At 40.8% G+C, this 22,344-nt stretch overlaps 1 protein-coding gene across 16 annotated transcripts in view; it reads right to left on the bottom strand.

The window, feature by feature from the left end:
• CTBP1 (C-terminal binding protein 1) overlaps nt 1–22,344 on the bottom strand; it is a 418,690-nt gene that overhangs the window by 64,746 nt on the left and 331,600 nt on the right. For 2 of the 16 annotated variants that reach the window (XM_048849145.2, XM_048849146.1), the window contains exon 2: nt 6,095–6,262. The exons of 13 other annotated variants lie outside the window; for them this stretch is intronic. The gene's annotated coding sequence lies outside the window, so the exon portion shown is untranslated. Of the gene's footprint in view, nt 1–6,094; nt 6,263–22,344 lie in introns of those variants that run through there. One more of the 16 variants, XM_048849154.2, reaches the window with a different exon arrangement.

The raw sequence follows: 22,344 nt of genomic DNA, 5'->3' as shown, positions 1-22,344 counted from the left end.
TGTTAATTGCAGTTAATTCATGCGATTAATCGACAGCCCTAATTATTATTATTATTTGCTGATTGTTAATTGCAGTGCACGCTCAATTCTGCGCAAGTCCCAAATATCAAGACAGAAGAACCTGCCCTGGAGAATTTACAATCTAGAAGACAGAGGAGCAGACTTCAATGGAGCTATGATAATTTACATCAGCTGAGGATTTGCTACTAAAAGGTAAGATGCACTGGAAGGCTTAGAGAAAGAGATCGCTTTTGATTACAGTATTTCATCTCCCTACTTCAGTCTATTTGTCTTTTAATTTAAGTTTCTGGGTCTGGTGGAAGGAGTGGGTCTTTGTACAAGTCAGCTGGTGAAACTAGTTTTACAGATTAGTTGCAAACACTATTCCAAGATGAAGTCAGATTGTTTGCCTCCTTCCACGTGGTTTTTAATTTTAGGGCCACACTGGAGCTGGACATGCACTGCTGTATATAGAATGGGAGAAGCAAAAGAGTGCCAGGAACCCTTCATTTGCATCTCTATACAGAAGCCATTGCAGTGCTTTACTTGAGCATGGATAGAATAGTGCAACTACTAGCCATCTCAAAACTTGGGAGTGCAGCGAGGGCAGGATCATGTCTCTGACTGACCAGAAGAGGCTGGCTGGACACAGATCATAGAATATCAGGGTTGGAAGGGACCTCAGGAGGTCATCTAGTCCAACCCCCTGCTCAAAGCAGGACCAATCCCCAACTAAATCATCCCAGCCAGGGCTTTGTCAAGCCTGACTGTAAAAACCTCTAAGGAAGGAGGTTCCACCACCTCCCTAGATAACCCATTCCAGTGTTTCACCACCCTCCTACTGAAAATTTTTTTCCTAATATCCAACCTAAACCTCCCCCACTGCAACTTGAGACCATTACTCCTTGTTCTGTCCTCTGCTACCACTGAGGACAGTTGAGCTCCATCCTCTTTGGAACCCGCTTGAGCCCGATGGTCTAGCCATCTTTCTATCCACCTTATAGTCCATTCATCCAGCCCATACTTTTTTAACTTGCTGGCAAGAATACTGTGGGAGACTGTCAAAAGCTTTGCTAAAGTCAAGGAACAACATGTCCACCACTTTCCCCTCATCCACAGAGCCAGTTATCTCATCATAGAAGGCAATTAGCTTAATCAGACATGACTTGCCCTTGGTGAATCCATGCGGTCTGTTCCTGATCACTTTCCTCTCCTCTAAGTGCTTCAAAATTGATTCCTTGAGATGAAAGGAGGAAATGCATATTGCTTCCTACCTAAAGGTGGTGGAGCTGGTCTGGCAGAGTATAATCCCAGGGAGTTCTAGGAGGAATTCTGGCTAAAGTCTGCCAAATTTCTTACTTGCGACACGAGCTGCAGGATGGCTCTGCAACACCCACTCCTGCAAGGGCTGTGGCTTAAGTCACAATCTTGTTTATAACTAGCAGGAAACAGGGCTGATACAGATGCATAGCAATGAAATAATTAACAGTCAAAGGGCTTTAAATTTGGTCTTTATTTTCTCTGTAGTCATGGTCACTTTCCAATTACTGATGAGTTTAAGCGTCCCAAAATAAAGAATTCAACAAGAACACCATGCCGCATGACCCAGAGACATCCCTGAGAAGCACCAAAATGTAAGCACTGTATCCCTTGTATGAAGCTATTGCCACTTTCCTGTAAGATGAATACCTCTGCAGTAGGCTCAGAAATTGCATATTATATATATTAAAAACCCTTTATTTTAAAATATGATGTTTTTTTAGAGGACATGGTGGGAAGTGCACTTTCAGATGGTGGCACTAAGGGAAGTGGGCGTAACTTTCTTTTTCAAAGGTTAGGGAACTCCTACTGACATGAACAAGAAAAACAATCTGCTTCAACGACAGTACTAAGAGCAAAATGATTAGCTCTCCTAGTCGTTCCAACAACAATCTATATTATGCCAAGATATATATCAAGGCACTTTACCAAAGGAGTACTGGATGTATCCTGAGTCTCAGAAGCAGAGCCTTTCACCTCTAGGAATGTGGTTCAAATCTGACCCAGGCTGGAGAAGCATGGCTGAGTTTCTCTATGAAGTGAGAAGAGCTGGTGGTCTCAGTCTAGCTCTTAATGGCAACTGCCCATATCGCAAAACAAACAAGTAGCACTGTCCTCTACCACAGTGATTCTCAACCAGGGGTCCAGGGGTCCCGGGGGGGGGAGAGGGGCTGCGAGCAGGTTTCAGGGGGTCCACCAAGCAGGGACAGTATTAGACTCACTGGGGCCCAAGCCAGAAACCTGAAGTCCTACCATATGGGGCTGACACCCGAGCCCTTACACCTGGGACTGGCATCGAGGCCTGGGCAACTTAGCTTCCTAGGGGCCCCCGTGACATGAGGCCCCAGGCAATTGCACTGCTTGCTACCCCCGAATGCCAGTGCTGGTTGTTGCGACACAGGTGAGCCTTGGGAGTTTTTTTATAGCATGTGGGGGGGGGGCGACGGGGGCTCAGAAAGAAAAAGGTTGAGAACCCCTGCTCTATCACACCATCATAATTAGCACCCATTGCTGGCAATTGATGAAGACTGGGTGGTCATGTAAAGTGAATTCAGGATGCAACATACTCAGGAACCTTTGTCTTTTGATTTGTCAGTAAAACACCATATAAACTTGAACAACTGTGCAAATGAACAGAAAATAATAAACCTTTCCCTCCCTCTAAAGGTTATTCCCTCCAGAAGAGAAGTAAGGTATACAACACAGGGAAGTTTTCATTACCACTGTCTGGGCTGCAGGTATTTTGTGGATAGAAGATGTCAGTTTATAGAGCTGTCAACCCAGCAGCTTTCATGAGAACTAATTACACAGAATATTTTAAAGACACCACTGAAGACAACATTTCACAATCCCGTCTATAATGATGATTATTCTCCTTTGTGCTTCTCTCTGTGTATATTAGGTATTGGACAGGGATGCTGTATCAGGCAGGGTAATCAAGGTGGGGACAAACATCAAAGGCTACTCCACCCCTCATCCCAAACACGAAAAGCAATTTCTACAGCAGCACACCTGTACTTTGACCTAAAACGTTAAGAGGCACTCCTTGTTTTTCTTATCAAAAATGTTGAGAATAAACAAATATGGGGCTTTACCAAACCAAATCAGTTTTACAATGTTGAGGGTTTTTCTTTTAAGATTAGCTGAATACACTGAAAAATAAAACTGAACTCTTTTTACATTTTGAACACTTAACTCTCGTCAATGTCTTTAAAATGTCACTTCTTAAGATTTTGTTTTTAGGAAAGCTTTCGTTGTGATTCATCTCCCCTTCAGCTAAATTCACACAGCTATTTGTGGCAGCAATCCTTCCAGTGAAAAAAATAATGACTCTTTTTTAGGGATGGGAGAAGGGAAGAGAAATAAAAATCTCTCCCCAAAGATTTACAACTAAAACTCTGAAAAATCCCCAGGCATTTAAAAAGATCACTGTCATTAGAAACCTCCACTCAATACAGTATTAAGGTTTCTGTAAATGAGGACAATAAACTCTCTCAAATTACACTGCATTATGCTCTTCTGCATGCCAAAGCAACTCCATCAACACTGATCCAGTACAAGGGGCTCTTTAAAGCTCCTTTAATTCCCCGCCCCCGAAGACAGTGACCTCTTTGCTCTTCTCTGTTAATATCTGGAAAATAGTTGATGATTATCACAAATCAGAGGATAGCTCAGTCTTTTAAAAAAATAAATCTAAGAATATGAAGGATAAAGGAATCAAAGACTCATCTTCCATCCAATATATTCTGTAGGCTAACTCATGCTAGCTGAGCTAAATCTTCAGTAAACAGAATTTTTTAAGAGATGTTCATTCTGAAGGTAAGCAAACAGGATGTATAAAAATGACTAGTTCACTGAGACTGGGCCAGCAACAACTGTGTAACAGCCAAATAAAACAGGCAGTTTACGGCAACAGCTTGGTTTAGATTACCAAATTACATTTAATCACAATATAATAAATCATACCATGATGTGAGATAAATGTTCTAGTGAGTTTTTCTTCACATGCAATTTAGAGTTTCAGTTATGAAGGGGCTGGTCCCAGCACCAGAGTTAAAGTTGTGTTGAAAGTACAGTGAAAGTGGGGACCTATTCCCATGATTTGATGAGAGAAGCCAAACATTTCCTTCTCACACATACCACTTTTTAAAGGGTTCTAGATGTGATTTTTGTGAATGTTTTAAGCGTTTCCACTGAATTGGTTAAAAGTCGGAAGTATTAAAAAATTATCTAATTTTGAATTTTTTTTCACTGGCTTTTTGATGTTTCTTGTAGTTCTTGATGTTCTCACATAGTTAAAAATGGTTAAAACTTAGAAACTTCCCTAATGGGACTAGTCACATGAGTAAAATTACTCTGTATGAAGGATAGGGGCCATGTAGTGTAAGCTTTTTAGGCCACAGATATTTACTTATTTCTGTGAAGTGCCTAAGACGTTTCTTAGTGTTTAAAAACCCAACAACAGTCTGGGAAAATCATGGAAAATGTGTTACCGAGGGCTTGTCTATAAAGTGGGATAATGCGCTCTACTGGGGTGTGATTTCTAAAAAACAATCAGCATGTTGCACATCCCTTGGTCTGTGCAGAACTTGCTGGTGCGTGCTAAAGGTTACCTAGTGTGCTTTAACATAGCACTAGTTCACACAGCACTACATTAAAGTGCACCTGCAGAGTTTACATAGACCCATTAATGGACATTACCCCACCAGGTAGACAAGCCCTGATTCTACTAAAATCAATTACAACAAAAGATCCATTTCTGGACAATGTGAACAATAAGCCTTTTCCCTTTCTATATCCTGCATTGCTTGTTAAGTTAAAGTTACAGCTACAATACTATATATTCTTGTTTTTGAGCCAGAAATCGGTTGTATTTTAACCCTGCTGGAACATGAAAACTGTCTAATTTGATTCAGAAACAATTTTGGAAAACAAATCCAAGACTACAATCCCTAACAAATAGAAGTTAAACTCTCAGTCAGCAGTATCATTCTGACATCTTCCCGTCATTTTTTATCTTAAAAAAAAATAAACTTATTATAGCCTTTGTGTCCACCAATCTGCAGACAAACACTTAGGAAATCTGCCCACAGCATACACGTGCGTCATATAAATGTCATCTCCCCCTCTCTAACTGAAACTTCTTCCTCCTCAGTGACAGCCTAAAACTTCTGCAGCATTAGAAAGGTTATGAAAAACAGAGGGCAGACAAAGCCTGACCTTAGTAACCTCCCTTCAAAATAAAGATTAGATTGGGTAGTAACTAGGTAGGATGCTAGAGTGATGTTACTAATTTCTTCCCAGTAGTTGCAAAAAAAGCATTTTCCAAAGAAAGAAATTGTAACTGGTCTTCTGCTGTATGCCTACATCATAAGCTCCTCTGAAGCCAAGAACAAAATGTGGGGTAAGCAGGAAAAAACAACAATTAAGTACTCCAAAAGTTGCATACAAAAAAATAAAATTGGCCACTGCATTTCCAAAAAACCAAATTGCTAGTGCATGTACTCAAAAAAGTTTGGAATCTTTTGGTTATCTTCCAAAGGTAACCAAAACATCACCAATTTAATGGAAATCAAATCAAATCAGACTATTTGATACATATTTTTTAGTACTCAAAAAGAGCCATAGCATCAAGGAAATTTTGGACAGCAAATGCAGCAGTTTCCCTCCCCTTGAAATCTCAGGAAAAAGGGAAGGGGCAAAAAAGGCCACTTGGTTGGCCAACACAAGTGAATAATTTTCAGAAAATCCCCCCAAACCAGATTATTACCATCTTCTATAACAAACAAGAAGATGGTGAGGATAACCCTGCTGGTGAGGCCCAGAAGGAAGAGCAACAGATCTTCATCACTAATTTAATTTTCCATATCACTTTGGAAGTTCAGCCTACGATTAACTCTGAGAGAACAACTGAAATGTAACTGAATCAGCTAAGGTGTTTTCATGGTGGCACTTTACAAAGAAGGAGAGGGAAAAAACTCTAAAGTAAGTTAGTATGGCAGCTTTCTAGCATTAGCTGCATGCAATGGTTTTATGCTTACTATTAGGTATTTACCTTTAGTTTGAGACAACAAAATCCCTCTTCACCCCAGAGTAAACTCTGAGCCAGTTTTACCTCCTGTAGTGTTTTCCCCGTGGACTTTGACCAGATAGATTAACCTTTAAATTCTTTATGTCCCAAACAACTTAGATACGGGTGAAGAGCTATTACCCATCCTTTAACCTGTAGGGTAAAAACAAAAGAATCTTTGAGAATACCTATGGACCACCTTTCTCAAGAGAAATTTTTACATCTGTAGAGTGACTCAGAGGAGAAGACACTCATTTAACTAGGAAGTAGTAAAGGAACTGAGATGAGGGGACACAGAATTTACAGTGGATAACCTTGATAATGTAGTAGTATTGTCCAGTTGCTAAATGTTTCTGGAAGCATATTTCACTTCACTGTTCTTATCCCTTTGAAGCACCAGTTAATCTTACCCAGGATTAGCAGTTTTGGTTGTGATAACGGATATAATGTATTGTGAATACTAATCCTTTTTGGCCTCTCTCCACTAAGCTATTTCTCATTGCTAGAGTAGCAATCACTTTGGGATGGAAGGCTTCCACTGATATTCCATTCACTGAATGTACTTTCAAGTCCTGGAAGCTCATCATAATAAAAAATGATATCTTTTATGCAAATTATGAACAGGGCAACTCCTCATTCAACGTATCCAGCACTTGTGCCTAGAGCAGGAGCGGGCAAACTTTTTGGCCTGAGGGCCGCATCGGGTTTTGGAAATTGTATGGAGGGCCGGTTAGGGGAGGGGGCTGTAGCGCGGGCCCCACCCCCTGCTCCCTGTCCCCTGACCGCCCCCAGAAGCCCCGCCCTGACTGCCCCACGCTGCCCCATCCAACCCCTCCTCTCATTCCTGACAGCCCCCCCCCCCCGGGACCCTTGCCCCATCCAACCACCCCTCCTCTCTGTCCCCCGACTGCCCCTTGCCGCCCCATCCAACCCCCCCTCACTCCTGATGGCCCCCCGGGACTCCTGCCCCATCCAACCACCCCTTCTCTCTGTCCCCCAACTGCCCCTTGCCACCCCATCCAACCCCCCCTCACTCCTGATGGCCCCCCGGGACTCCTGCCCCATCCAACCACCCCTCCTCTCTGTCCCCCGACTGCCCCTTGCCGCCCCATCCAACCCCCCCTCACTCCTGATGGCCCCCCGGGACTCCTGCCCCATCCAACCACCCCTTCTCTCTGTCCCCTGACTGACCCCAGAACCCCTGCCCCTGACTGCTCCCCACCGCCCCATCCAACCCCCCCTCCTTCCTGACTGCCCCCCCAAGACTCCTGCCTCCATTAAACCCCCCTGTTCCCTGCCCTCTGAGTGCCCCCCATCCACCCCCCCGCTCCCTGCCCCCTTACTGCGCTGCCTGGAGCACTGGTGGCTGGTGGCATTACAGCTCCACCGCCCGGCTGGAGCCAGCCACGCCACCGCGCAGCACAGAGCACCGGGTCAAGCCGGGCTCTGCAGCTGCGCTGCCCCAGGAGCTCGCTGCCTTGCCGCCCAGAGCATTGCACCGGCGGCGCAGTTAGCTGAGGCTGCAGAGGAGGGAAAACAGCCGAGGGCAAGCCTCCCGGGCCAGTAGCTCAGGAGGGTGCCGTGGGCCAAATGTGGCCCGCAGGGCGTAGTTTGCCCACCTTTGGCCTAGAGGCCAACCAGGACAGGGACCCATTCTGCTAGGTACTTTACAAACATAGAGAAAAGTACAGTCCTGGCCCTAATACAATCTAAAATATATGGAATATCCCAAACCTACAGAAGCCAGTAGACTTCACAAATTTCCCCCCTTAATAGCATAATCTCTTTTCTGATAACTTTAATATTACTTTTTATATTTGTTTTTACACATCTGTTCTCTGGGCAGCCTCCAGAGTTCTGTTATAAACAATGCTATGTGATGTGAATCTTTTACCACATACTGACATTTAACTTACTTAAAAAAGATTAAAAATGGAACTAAAGAATAAAAAGAACAACTTTTGAGTCAAAAGTTACCTGTAGGACAAGGTGGTTGGTGGCTTAGTTCTATCAGGATCGATCCTGTAGTCACTGCAGTCCATGGGAGCGTTCTTATGGATATCAATGAATGCAGGATCAGACCCTGTCTTTCAGATCTAGGTACTTGGGTTCAAATAAACAGGGCAACTAAGTAACATGTAACGTTATTTTGGTGATTTTATCCTAATCTTTGGTAGGCATCTGCCCACATCATAAAATTACAACAGACTTGACATGACTGGCAGCTGTTGCTCAAAAGAAGTCCAGAAATATAAGGTGTATTTCTCATCAGACCTGAAGTGCATTTGGGAGAATTTTGTGGGTAAAACTTGTACAGATCTTGCTTGAACTATGTATACATAGTGTATCATTCCCTCCCTTTCACAAGCATTAAATCAACTGGACTATATTTAAATACATATTTTTAAATAAATAAAACATACAGCAGAGACTCCTGGATTTATAATTTGATGACATATTCATGGAATCTACTTTTGTAAATATATGTCCAAAGCCATGCTGAATATAGTTACATCCATGCAAGAGGTACACTACAGAACGATGACGTCAAGATTCCTTCAGCACTTCAAATTCACTCCTTCATAGTCTTACCCCCAAAGAAGTGGATGCTCCGCCACTAGAGCAAACAAATATAAAGGAAGCACTAGAAAACGTACTGTATTATTTGGTGAGTACTGACGCTACATGTTGTTCTCGAAAGAACAAAGAAAGACAAAGCTCCTACCTCATGGAGTTTACAATCCTGCACTAAGATAGGAAGAAACTAGACAATGTGATCGCTTTTCCATCTCTAATTTCTAAGAGTTAGAGCTAAACAGAGGTTCCGGCCGAGTGCCACCTTCGCAGGAACACCAGCAAGATACTTCCAAGGGTGGAGGGAGGGAAGTAATTTACAGCAACCAAAAAAGGGGCACATCTTACCTGACCCCGTACCCAGCTAGCTCCACTGGCCAGAGCATTGTGAGGAGAAGGGTGGAGCCATGTCCCTGACTGCTTCTCACTCTTTTCTGCATGCCCACCTGAGACTTGCTCACAGGGAGGAAGGGGGAGGAGGAAGAAAGGGGGAGCAGTGGTTTGCAATGCCAATCTCATGAGATGCAGTCAGTCACAGAGGAAGTTGCAAGACCTAACTTCTTTCACAGTCACATTAGCGCTAGTGAAAAATCTAGTTTGTAAAATGCTGTGAGCAAGAAAAAGAAGGGGGAAAGGTTCTTCCAAGTTTCTTCTGTGACTTCTGTCTTTTAGCTCTAGCAAAGCCAGTTTCAAAGATCTTCATGGAAGGCTCAGAAAGGTCTCAGAAGAAAGGTCTAGTAGGAAACAAACTAGTATTTTTATTCGGATGCTACTGGGTCCTAAATAGCCCATATTCCTTTCAAGTTATTTAAACGGAACATTAAAACAGGTAAACTGGGGATTTTTTTCTCTTATTGTTTTTCTGAATAAACAAGTGTAATGATATGAGGGAAGGGGGATATGGCTAGGCAGAAATGAACCACTTGGTTGTAGGGTAATATAACAAAACTAGTAAAAAAAATAATATGGATATAAATAAAGAGTAATAATCATACACAGTGCAAACTTACAGTACTTTTATTGCAATCTGTCAAAATTCTAGACAGACATATCATGTGTTAACAAACTGGACTGAATAGCATGAAATTCAATTTACACTAATCAGCAAAACAGGAGGAGAGAATGAAATAAGTGGGACACGTGCATTTTATTTTATAGTACAATAATGCTCCTAAGTCAGATCACCTGATTAGTTATTACATGTGTAAAGCTAAGTGGAATATCTATATTATCCTTCAAATGTATTCATTTTCTGATCATTCAGTGAGTGACCTTTATGGACCTGTCACTCAAATTACTCACTTGAAAGTTGAAATGGAGTGGGCCAGTGTGAATTCTTATTCTAAGAAGCTTATGCAATTCTTCAGCCAGTGACTCTCATACATTAGAATGAGGCTAAATTTCACCATAAGGAAAATATGTTTAACTCCACTGAAGGCAACAGAGTTGCACCTGGCTGAATTTGTACCTAGACGTTCATAAGACCTACCTCTAAAACAATGCCAATTCAAACAAAATTCATGAATGACTTTTTGTCCAGCTTAATCTTAACAATCTTTAGATATGAATAAACAAATATCACTGATGTATCACTTTCTGCAGACAAGTGACACCAAAAATGCCATTCCAGACAACTTAAAGTTAAGTGGAAGGAAGCAAACTGGGTATCACTCACTATGGGACATAATGTAAATAGTCTGACAATTTCAAGAAACAGTGATCATGGTTACATTTGCAAGAGGAATGAACTATTCCCTATTTTCTCCAGTTCCCTGATTGTCTGATGGTGAAATCTATTTGTTTTTCCTGAGAAGCAGTCGCTGAAGTGTTCCACAGTCAAGTCAGAAAAGACACTGCTGCAGTAATCATCACAAAAAGCCTGTCACACAAGTTTGCTAATGGCCATAAGAAAGATATTTTTGGGAAAAGCCGTTGATTTTGCCAAGAACCTAGAAGCCTATTTGGTACAAAAAACCAATCGTGATCATGGTAACATATTGCCGCCTCAATGAAGTGTCTCTGCGTAGGACCCAGTAACTCTTCACTAGAAAGGAGAAGTTCTTTTTTAAGCCAAAAATGTAGGGACGGTTAACATCAGTAATAACAAATTAATTCATTAATAATAAATAATTTCATTAACTAGGTACTAATTTTCAGTGCAGTATCTCTGCATAACTAGGAAGCTCCATTTGCTTTCTGGGTTTAAACTAATTAAAGGGAAAAAACCCTACCCACACATCCTTCCAGTTAGTTATTCATATTGTTTTATACTGTACACTAATTAATACAGTAATCAACACTCTGAAGAGTATTAACCTCTAATATTTTAGTCTTTTAAAACAAATACGATAATTTTCAAGAACAGAGGGAAAGGTAACTTTATATAGCACTGGAGAGCATGCGTACATAAACAATGGAGAAATGATGAAGAATATAAAGGGCTTCCATTTTCACATTCAAAAAATAAACAAGTAACTACATAGACAGTAAAAGGAAAACACCTATAAAAGAATCATAGAATATCAGGGTTGGAAGGGACCTCAGGAGGTCATCTAGTCCAACCCCCTGCTCAAAGCAGGACCAATCCCCAATTTTTGCCCCAGATCCCAAATGGCCCCCTCAAGGACTGAACTCACAACCCTGGGTTTAGCAGGCCAATGCTCAAACCACTGAGCTATCCCTCCCCCCTAGAGCACCACAACAAACTTTTTCCGTGCCATTGGAGCACAGAAATGTATAGAAGTCAAGAAAAAGTAACCTGGAAGTAACCTGCTTTTATTATAAAAAGATAGATCATACACACACACACACGTGTGTGTGTGTGATCTATCTATATATATAATGCTCGTGATTCATACCTATTTTACAGTAACAGAAGAGGACTTGACTACAATGCAATTTATGGCATGTGTGGTATATGACTAATGGCACTTTGCCATTAAAGTACTTTTAAAAGTTGCCATTTTCTAGTACAAAGGAAAATATTATATTGAACAGCTAAACTAAAAAAGACTGAAGATTAACATTGATTGGACTTATTCTTACTGAGAGTTTTTACTTGCTAGACATGTAAGAATAAAATTGTTATTCAGCGCTCACAAAAATACCACACCCTACATGTGTTATTCGTTGAGATTTTATTTTTCTACCTCACATATGGCCTTACTTTCCTCCCTTATTTATGTTGAGAAGTACCTTACTCTGCAAATACTCAATAGGGTAACTCACTACGTTGGTACTGTGACAGGGTCGGGCCAGATGGCTATAGGAGAGTAATAGAAGGCAGATATATTAGCCCCAGCCTAAGTAGGTCCCTTTTCCCTGGGTAAGGTAACAGGGAAGGTTCCAGAACAATCAGGAACCTTCTGGAGACAATTAAGACAGGCTGATTAGAATATCTGCAGCCAATCAAGAAGCTGCTAGAATCAATTAAGGCAGGCTAATCAGGGCACCTGGGTTTTAAAAAGGAGCTCACTTCAGTTTGTGGTGTGTGTGTGTGTGAGAAGCTGGGAGCAAGAGGCGCTAGGAGCTGAGAGTGAGAACGCGGACTGTTGGAGAACTGAGGTGTACAAGCATTATCAGACACCAGGTGGAAGGTCCTATGGTGAGGATAAAGAAGGTGTTGGGAGGAGGCCATGGGGAAGTAGCCCAGGGAGTTGTAGCTGTCGCAAAGCTGTTCCAGGAGGCACTCTAGACTGCTGCATTCCACAGGGCCCTGGGCTGGAACCCGGAGTAGAGGGTGGGCCCGGGTTCCCCCCAAACCTCTCAACTCCTGGTCAGACACAGGAGTCGTTGACCTGGACTGTGAATTCAGAAAAACGGCCAAGCTGAGGGCTGCCGTGAAGCTCCAACGTGAGCAAATCTGCCAATAAGTGCAAGACCCACCAAGGTAGAGCAGGAACTTTGTCACAGTACTCTACGGAGTAAGTGTAGCAAAATTAGGCCTGCTGTGAGTTGTCTAGAAATTATTAAATGACAAAACTGTAGCATTTCAAAGCCACAGCTTTTCTCTGTTACCCAAAGTAAGGAAGAGAGAATGTTAAAAAATTATAATTAAGATGTGGAATTACAAAATTATTTTATGTAGATGGATTAATAGGTTTTCAGTTTGCATGTTGGTGAAAAAGCACTCCCACTTGGTGTGTTACAAGAAAAAAAAACGTAATCTAAAAGTTCATTAATAATTTAAAAGCACAGCACAGTGTATCTAAACTAACTGTGGTTATTTTAAACAATGTTAAATGGAAATGAATGACAAAGATCTAAGAGCAGCAAATTTCATGGTAATATTGACATTTATAAGCAATATAGACAGAAGATTCAAATGTTTGGTCTTTACAGCCCAGAGAAATAAATAAATAAAAACCACCAAGTAAAAGATCCATAAAACTTGTATTATAAATGAACACAAAATAAAGACAAAATATTAAAATTTGTCTCTTCTTGCCCTCTTAATTTCTTTTCTCAAGAAAACAGCATAATAACTGCTTTTTTCCTCTATTTCGTTCTTGAGAACATATTAAAAGACATTACATTGAAAACTGGAGGAAAATTACAGTCGCAGAAGTGGCAGCTGGGATTTCCCGACATTCACTACTAATGCATTTTGCATGTATTTGTATTTTATTTTTATGTCTGAATTTTGCATGAATATTAAATGTCAGAAAATTCCAAATGCCGGCACTAATTCAAAGCAGGTTACTATAAACACACTCAAATGAACATACAGATTGTGTGTGTAGACACATTAAAATATATATACGTACACACACACCCCTATTGCAGACAAGAATTCAAAGTTTATATAAAATGTATTCTTCGATCCATTTACTACTTTAATCCATGCACATCAATAGATAGAAGGCATTAATTACAGCACAGAGTCTGTACTACCCCAAAATGCATACTTCATGAAAGATCTGGGGGATTACAAATGGACTTTTTGACCCTGGTAATTTAGAACGTTGTAGAATTGTATTAACCAATGACATTTTCTTGTTTTCCCCTTATCAGCAACAGGTCTAAAAATATTTTCATGAAAAGAGTTAGACTTTTTGGACAATGTGACAAAGACCTGATCCCAAGATGACGGGAGTCTTTCTATTAACCTCAGTGGGCTTTAGATCAGGCCCTAAATGACCGATCCATACTGTAGATTCACAACTTAGTGTGTTTGAAATGCACTGTAAGCCATTTTCCTTTCAATCTTTGACTGTAAGGACAGTCCATAACCAACCAATCAAACTCCACTGAGGGCTTTGAGGCACCTGAAAAATGACAATTTAATTTGGGAGGTGACTTCACCCCTACAGCTCGGTTCTGTCATTACGAATACTACTGTGAGGTGGTACACAGCACTCCCTATAAAATCAGCAATTTGCTATCTAGGGCCCTGATTTTGCAAAGACCTCCACACATACTCAATCGTATACATTCTGAGCAGTGCTACTGAAGTGAATCGGACTACTCACATGGGTAAAACTAAGCATAAGCGTAAGTCTTTGCAGAATCAGGGCCCAAAATTGTATCCATTTGTGCAGTATTATTCCAAGAGTTCAATGTGAAATGGAAAAAGGAACAACTTTGTTTCTGATTTCCTATTAAACATTAATATTTTTAAAGTGAATCTAATACTTCAGATAGATTTGATTTTCCAGCACTGTTATTTAGTGCAGAATGGGGACAGCACAGGCAGCAACGAAGTAAGCCTCTACACGCTTCCTTGCCAAAATGTCTCCGCTGTGCTCTGAAAGGACCGCTTGTGCCAGGTAAGTGAGGTGTAAAGGTAGTTCAGCTTCTCAGCAATCTCTTCCCCGAGATTACAACAGTAGATTCCCTCGTTGACAAAGGCACCTATCTACTTGGCTTCTGACTGACAGCACTCGCCAATTCATATCACACTGTACTTCAAACACTCGACAGATGATTTTGTTTTTTCACTCAGTACCACTTTGGACAGGATCTGAACCACTGACCTAGATATAAAAAGTTCCATAATATTTACATATAAATACCACATACTAAAGAAATAAAACGTCAACTGTGCAGTAACTGGGAAGACAAACACCACAATTATACGTTCAGCAATAGTTCTAAAACAGCCTTTGATAGTAGAATCTATTTGTATAACTGAAAGAAAGAATGTTGGCCAGCAAATGGACAATATCACATAGAAAAGGTATTGTGGAAGCTCTCACTTTCTACTGACCAACATCCAAATGAAGACAGAAAGAACTGCAGGTGCAATTGGCGTTTCTAGTATTCTCCAATTATTTGCACTACAATTTCAGCATTAGGTATACACTGAACATTTTATTTGGGACTTGAACCATTTGTTTATGGCACAGAGCTCACCGGACGACCAAGTGTGCTGTATTAAAATGAATTAAATGGTCTCAAGCTATTACCAAAAAGACAATCTGGACAATCTGAGTAGTAAACAACATTCAAAAGAGAGTCTTCTTGATTGCAGCTACCAGATACTGTGCCATGACACGGATCTGATAGAGGGTGTGACAAAAAAGCTCCTGATGTTTTTCTCTGTGTTCTGTCATGCGATCATGAGGGGGAATTGTGTCCTGTTACGGATCCGATTCCTAAATTGGCCTTCATGTGTCCCTCTGCAGGAAGCAAAGCACAGGAGGAAGCCAGACGCAGGAGCTGTGTGGAATGGAGAAGATCCTAAAACTAAATCCTCTTCCCCCTATTAGACAGAAGCTATTTCTCCAGCAATTTTCCATTTGGTAAGTAAAGAGAGCTACTGTATCCGTAACAGTCATCTCAAAGTCTTGAAAGCTCATACAATGTGCAAACTTACACTACAAGAAATTATGTTCCCTCCTTTCCTCCCAGAGTTCAACTGTTAAGTAAAATTAGCATGTCTCCAGTCCAAATTTTTGCCTCTCAGCAGGCTTAAGAGTACTCACAACTAGCAAAACATGGTTGTAGTGCAGTCTGGTAACTTTTGGTTCCCTTGCATATTTGTCCTTGCAGCTTAATTGATGAGGTTCTACTTCTTGGTTTGAACATAAAGATCTTACCACCAAAATTTAAAGAGATGGCACTATAATGGTAGAAAGCACGTTTTCAGTTTGCCTTTGTGTGTGTATATATTATTTTGAACTGAATGTTCCGTCCTCTCTAGGGCATAACTATTTGGTCAGACCCCAGCCTCACTTTTTGCAAACTGTATTTATTTTATATTAATTTAGATTTAAAAACAGTCATATGCAGGCTCTGCGCACAAAAAACAAATTGCAATTTGTCATCCCCTCGACTAAGCAGCAGTTCTAAATACAATCATCCTCAATTCGTTTGTCAACACTACCATTTCTCCCATCTTTCATCAATGGCAGGCCAAAAGAAAACAAAAAGAAGAAGAGCCATGAAGCATTCCACCTTATTATCCACCTTCAAATCCCTCCTCAAAACTATCTTTAGCCACAATACCTACAAAAAACTTGACAACGGTTAGGCTGCTGGTGTACTGTCACCAATATTGTCTCAATTTTCCTTGTACTCCTCCATCTGCCTGTATCCATCTCTGTCTTTTGGCTCATCATAGATTGTAAGCTCATTCGGGCAGGGACTATCCTTTTGTTCAGTGTTTGTACAGCTCCTAGCACAATGCTGTCTAGTCCATGACTAGGGCTCCTAGGTGATATGGTAACACAAATAAATAAATAATTCCCTGAAAGTCAGCAAATGTGGCTATTTCAGACCTGGTGTGAGAGATATTCCAGAACCCCAGAGCTCACACAGAGAATACCCTGACAGCTTTGTACTGTACCCAGGGGAATCTAACACCACCACCACTGATGTCAATTGTGACAGCATATCACAGCACACTTCACAGGGATTGAAGCGAAGCTCATGTTTCAGTTAGACTGGGCAGGTCATGTGTTGAGGGTGGATGACACCATGCCAAAGCAGTTGCTATATGGTGAACTGAAAGTGAGCAACCATATCTGTGGCAGCCAAAAGAAGTGCTTCAGGGCCACCCTGAAGCACAACCTGAAGCATGCAACATTGATGATGACAACTGAGAGTCATCAGGAACAGACAGATCATGCTGGTGAGAAACAGTCAACAATGGGGTTACTCAGCTCGAGATTAATCACCATATGGATCCTGAGGCACAGAGGCCGAGTTGTAAACAGTGGCAGATTCAGTGGGCACAGGCTGTAATCCCTTCCTCGATATCAAGCTACATATGTGCTCAATGCAGAAAGGACTGTCACTCATGCCTCGGCCTACTTAGACACAATTATATTCACAAGACATAATACTGTCGTCAATTTTATCTTCAGTCACAAAGGACAACAATAACCAAATCACAAAGAGGCAGTCTCAGGTAGCCCAAACCCAAGAAACTGAAGGCCTGATTTTGGTTGAGGGGAGAGAGGGGCGCATAAGTTATTCAATAAAAAAAAGTCGGGAAGTAATTACCTTAGGTCTTGTCTACACAAGAAAGATGCACCAGTTAAACAAAATATGTTAATTTTATTTTACTTACTTACTTATTTGCAACCTCCTGTATGGGTATGCTTACTCTGGTTTCAGAGCGGTTGATTTTGGTTTAGCTTAGACTGATTCCTAATCAATTTAAGGTAAACTGATTTAAGTCTGGTTTAAACTGAAATAAGAGAGTCAAAACAGGGGTTTGCACTGGATTAACTAAATCAGTTTGAAATCATACCTTTAGTTAAATAGGTGCAACCTTCTCATGCACACAAGGCCTTAGACCTGGGCTGAGCTGCCACAACACCTGAATAGAGCTACTCATTTACTGATCACAGAAGAATAATCAAGACTTAATATTGGATTTGAAAATACTTTCCAAATGTACATTTGAGAAGAAATCAATTACGCTAACTTTAAAGTCTTATTTCTGGATAAAAAATTAATCCCAAAAGAACCAAAGTATACTTAAGCTATACTAGCAGAGGTAGTGGTACAGATTTTGCTAATACTGTACAAAAACTTTACATTATCCAAGATACAGACAAAAGCTTTCTTTTATGTGCTTCTTTCTTCCTTCTTTCCATTTAGTGAGCACAAAAGAATATTGTCCCCCTTCCAACAAACAAAACACCACTTTTCCTAACAGAGCCATACAGCTCAGAGTGTTCAGAAACAGACAGATTAAGAGGCTTAAAGCAGGCCAAAAGAGACGACACTCACGACGTTATTAAACCAAAAGTGAAGCTGTATGATGTTCACGGTATTTTAGGCACTAATCCTTTCCAGCTGCCCATTTACAATGCACTGTAATATTTATATTATTTGTTCAGGTCTTTAAGACACCCAGACCAGTGGTTTAGGTGTCTCTATATCATTCCAAATTCTATATCTGAATGAGGTGCCAGTGCCTCAGTAGTGGGCCAAATTCATCCCTGGTGTAATTTCAACAAAATCAGTGTGTCACACCTGGGATAACTTAGCATGTCTGATCCTGTGCAGTGCTGAATGTCCTCAATTCTCAGTGACTTCATTGGGAGTGGAAGGCACTCAGCTTCTCACAGGATCAGGTTTAAAGTCTGCTAGGAAAGGTGAAGACGTGACTGCTCTTCACTGTCTCACCAAGGCCAATACCCAGGCTTATCAAGCAGCTCTGTCAACTGAATGGACATAGCAAGCAGCTAGGGTGCACATCTTGGACGGCTGCAAGATGATCATATGATGTGTGTGTGTGTGTGTGTGTGTGTGTGTGTGAGAGACACTGGTGTAGAAGAAGAAAAGATAATATTTATTGAAAGGAACTCCACCTGGATATAAGGGGCTCAAACATGCACCCCTTGAAGAAAGAGATGGTGAGAGAGAGTCTGGTCAGAGGACTAACAAGGATAAACAACATGCACTACCAACAGTGAGCAGCAGCCTATTACAAAAGTTTCAAAAATTTTCAATTCTGTGGGAAACTAAAACTCCCCTGCAGTACCCTCGTCATAGCTAATTTGTGATTTCCTGTACTCACAGTACTAAATGCACAACAGAGCCTCTATTGTGAGCCTCCTCCCGCAAGCATTCAAAAAAGCAACACATTCTTTTTATCTAGACAGTGGAGTCTCATATACATTATGCTCTACCCAGCTAAAAGGTTATTTTCTTAGCTGTTGCTTTTGCACATAATAAAATCTGCCATCTAGTTGCATCACTTCAAAGACCCCACAGGACAAGCAGCAATGGTGTTTTAGGAGCCAAACTGCTGACTACGAAGCTCAGCAAGGGGAGGCTTAAGAAGCTACATAAATATTGGGAGAAGAACAGGAGAGGATTCTAATTGGAGAACTGTCCCAAAATTTAACACACTGAGATGAACTTCAAAACAGTAATGCCGCTGAGGGGGGTGAAGAATCAATGAGAGCCCCCTGATGGAACCAATGAACAAAAGTTACAGTAATATTAATTATGCATGTGCACAGAGGGGAGAATATGTCCTTTAGCATACAAGTTACCTAAAATATTAGAATCCTAGGCTTTGGGCCACCAGTTTTTGTAAAAACATTTTGAATACGAAATATTTTTTTTTAAAGATATTAGATTACAGAATAATACTTTACGTTTCTGAAGAATCCCAAAAGTACATTACAAACAAACATACAAACACACAAAATTGCTTCAAACACCACTAAAACATAGCTCTAGGAGCGGAACAGAGATCACTATAAAACAGTTTAGGACAGACAGTGAAGACTTCCTTAAGGAGTAATTTTAGACTGGCAGAATATAATTGCCGGAGTTAGAATTTAGCCAGGGCTAACATGCCAAACAAAAAATGCCATGGGATCTTTGGCCAAAATCTTAATTTTATGTCTCATCCAGAAAACATTTTGGTAAGAGGGAGAATGATGCAGCTAGCATATTCCAACCAGCACAGGAATGCACACATGCAACATCAGACTGCTGTCAACCAGTGAAATAATTTCTTTCAATCCTGCTCATTTTAGGAACAGGAAAAATCAACACGAGAACAGCTGTGATACACATTAATGCTATTCAGCAAAGTACAAAAAGCACATGAAGATGTTTAGTAGACTACAAATGTGAAAATGCTCATTATCTGGGTGAAAATGAACAGTTTAACACATCCGGTACAACACATTAAAAAGAAAAAAAAAACATTTAAAGATCAGTTTAAGGGTTTGGTGACTGGCTTGTAGTTATCTCTACAAGCAGTTTTGTCCTGCATGACTCTGCAAAGATTAACTGCTACGTACTGAACAAGGCCACACATCTAATGAAACATGACTCATTTGGTAACTCTGATGAAGTACTGTACACTACAGGTTCAGGTGGGAGACATTTTCTTTTTTCATTTTGAGATTGTTGCCCTGTGAACGTGTGAAGACACAAAGGTATTTTTATACCTCTCATATTACAAATATCGGGCCAATTCTGAAAGTTCATATTCAGGCAAAACTCCAATGGAAGCCAACAGGAATTTTGCTTGGGAACAGTGTGATTTCAAACAAAGTAAGGACATTTGGATTTGGACCAATAGCAACGCTGTCACTGGCTGCCGCCCCCAGCTGCACCCTGTGACTCTAACAGGAGTCACAGAAAGTGCAGTGCAAGGAAATGCTGCCTCAGGCAGCATTCACTTTCGGCAAATTCTCCTGTAGATCAGCCACAATCTGGCTGGAGAGCATACTTGAACATACTTTTTAGTGTAGTTCCTTCCTGGTTCATTTGCTCAAACTCTGGCTCACTCATAGGCCACAAAGACATTTTGCAAGAGTGAGGAAAAGTGGCTACATATAGCAGGGGATGGAAACTTCCTGCACAGCTGCTTCTCTCCTGGGCCTGGCCCCACCTGGCTTATTTTTTTTACATTATCTTCCCTGCACCCCAGACAGTGTGTGCGGTGGTTACCAGATAGGCCACTGCTTGTTTGTTAAATGAACGAGGAGTACATGTGGCACCTTAGAGACTAACAAATTTATTTGGGCATAAGCTTTCGTGGGCTAAAACCCACTTCATCAGCTGCATGCAGTGTAAAATACAGTAGGAAGATATATATTGTGCACAGCCTCTACATAAATGTCCAACATGGGGAAGAGATTGCAAGCACCCTTTCTCCTTTGTGCCTGCTTTATATGGCTAGGCAGACTAGTGCTTACACTTAGGGAGCCCATGCAGTATTTGCATAACTGTTGATACGAACCTCTTCTAAAGGGGGGCCATGCCTGAGCTGGCCTAATACAGAGGGTAATGGAAGGTGCACCTCTCTTTAAGTCAAGGGCAGAACAGTGACCATGCTCATATGGCAGTGTCCTGAATTAGGCTCAATGCCTCCACGAGCTCCTTCCAGAGTGGTGTACAACCATGCACCACCCCCCACAGGGCCAGATACAAATGCTACAGTTTGCCCAGAATCTTTAAATAAATATCGGGGCTCTTTAGGAAGCCTGTTACTGTACCATCCCACAATAACAAAACCTGTATTGTGAACAGGAACTGCGAATCCTGACTCAGTAAAGCAAGGAATTTTATTTCGTGCATTTCATATTTTCACATCAGAACCAACACATACAAGATATGAACAAATACTAATAAGTGACTAGTCTCAGAATGAATTCTGCGAGAGGCGCAGGGACAGAAAGCATGAACAACCTTAATTCCACACTTATGTAACTTTGCCAAGGGGGAATATAACAAATTTATTTGGGTACTGACAAGGGACACCCAGCCACTGACCTGTGCATATAGCTATTTTAAAAGAATACAATCCATTCCATAAAATATCTAACACCAAATACAATTACAGAACCACATGACTTAACTTATACTTAAACACTAAAAAAAACCAATCCCCATACCTCATGTATTACAGAAATAAAAGCTACCTTTGACAAAATTCAAGTTTAAAACCATTGTAAAGGTCAGTGCTCTCAGCCAATGTCAATCTCAGTCTAAATGTTTTTGGTAAAAGAATAAGTACTGAATATTTAATTTGTTTTCTTTAGCTTTCCTCTATGTCTCATAGTCCTGGCAATCTTGCTTTTTACAAACTTCTGACCTTGATGCCTCACATCATAGTCACCATCTTCCTAGCTAAGGATGACTGGACTTAAGACTCCAAAGTCTATGGAGGAGAGGAGCCACAAGGGAACAAAGTAGATATTTCCATCTCCTTCTGAAGAGGCCTGATTGAGTACCCTTTATTTTATACTTGCTCAAAGCAACAAAATTTTCCTTGTTAAGTATCAGTAATGCACATCAAAATATGGGAAGTGTTATATACAAAATTAGAAAAACCCAATTATATCTATTAGCCACTACCTGGATAATTGCCAATTGGAATTAGATAGGAAACATGATGGCTACAGGTAAGATACGAAAAATGTTTTTTAAAGGAAACAAACGAGTTTATAGTTTTCGTCATAAATTATTGCTCTATTACAGCAAACAAATTTATGTTTCACACATCAAAAATAGTTAAACTTTTCATTTTACATAAATTCTTGGGAAACTGTGGTAGGTTTCTTATAAAAAGAGATTTATATAGATTTTCACTTCTTTACCTTGCTAGTTATCGTATTTCTTTACTAGAACAGTCACCTTTTTTGTAGATGCTACTTATTGTGGCAAAAACTTCATCACACCTAGGAAAAGGTCTTGATTCACATCCCTTTCTGGTCCAGTGGCACAAAGAGAGC

Source organism: Caretta caretta, chromosome 4 (genome assembly GCF_965140235.1).
Source record: "Caretta caretta isolate rCarCar2 chromosome 4, rCarCar1.hap1, whole genome shotgun sequence".
In the NCBI taxonomy this organism is placed as follows: domain Eukaryota; kingdom Metazoa; phylum Chordata; order Testudines; family Cheloniidae; genus Caretta; species Caretta caretta.
The sequence above is the reverse complement of the archived record's forward strand: the minus strand, read 5'-3'. Positions and strand labels throughout refer to the sequence as shown.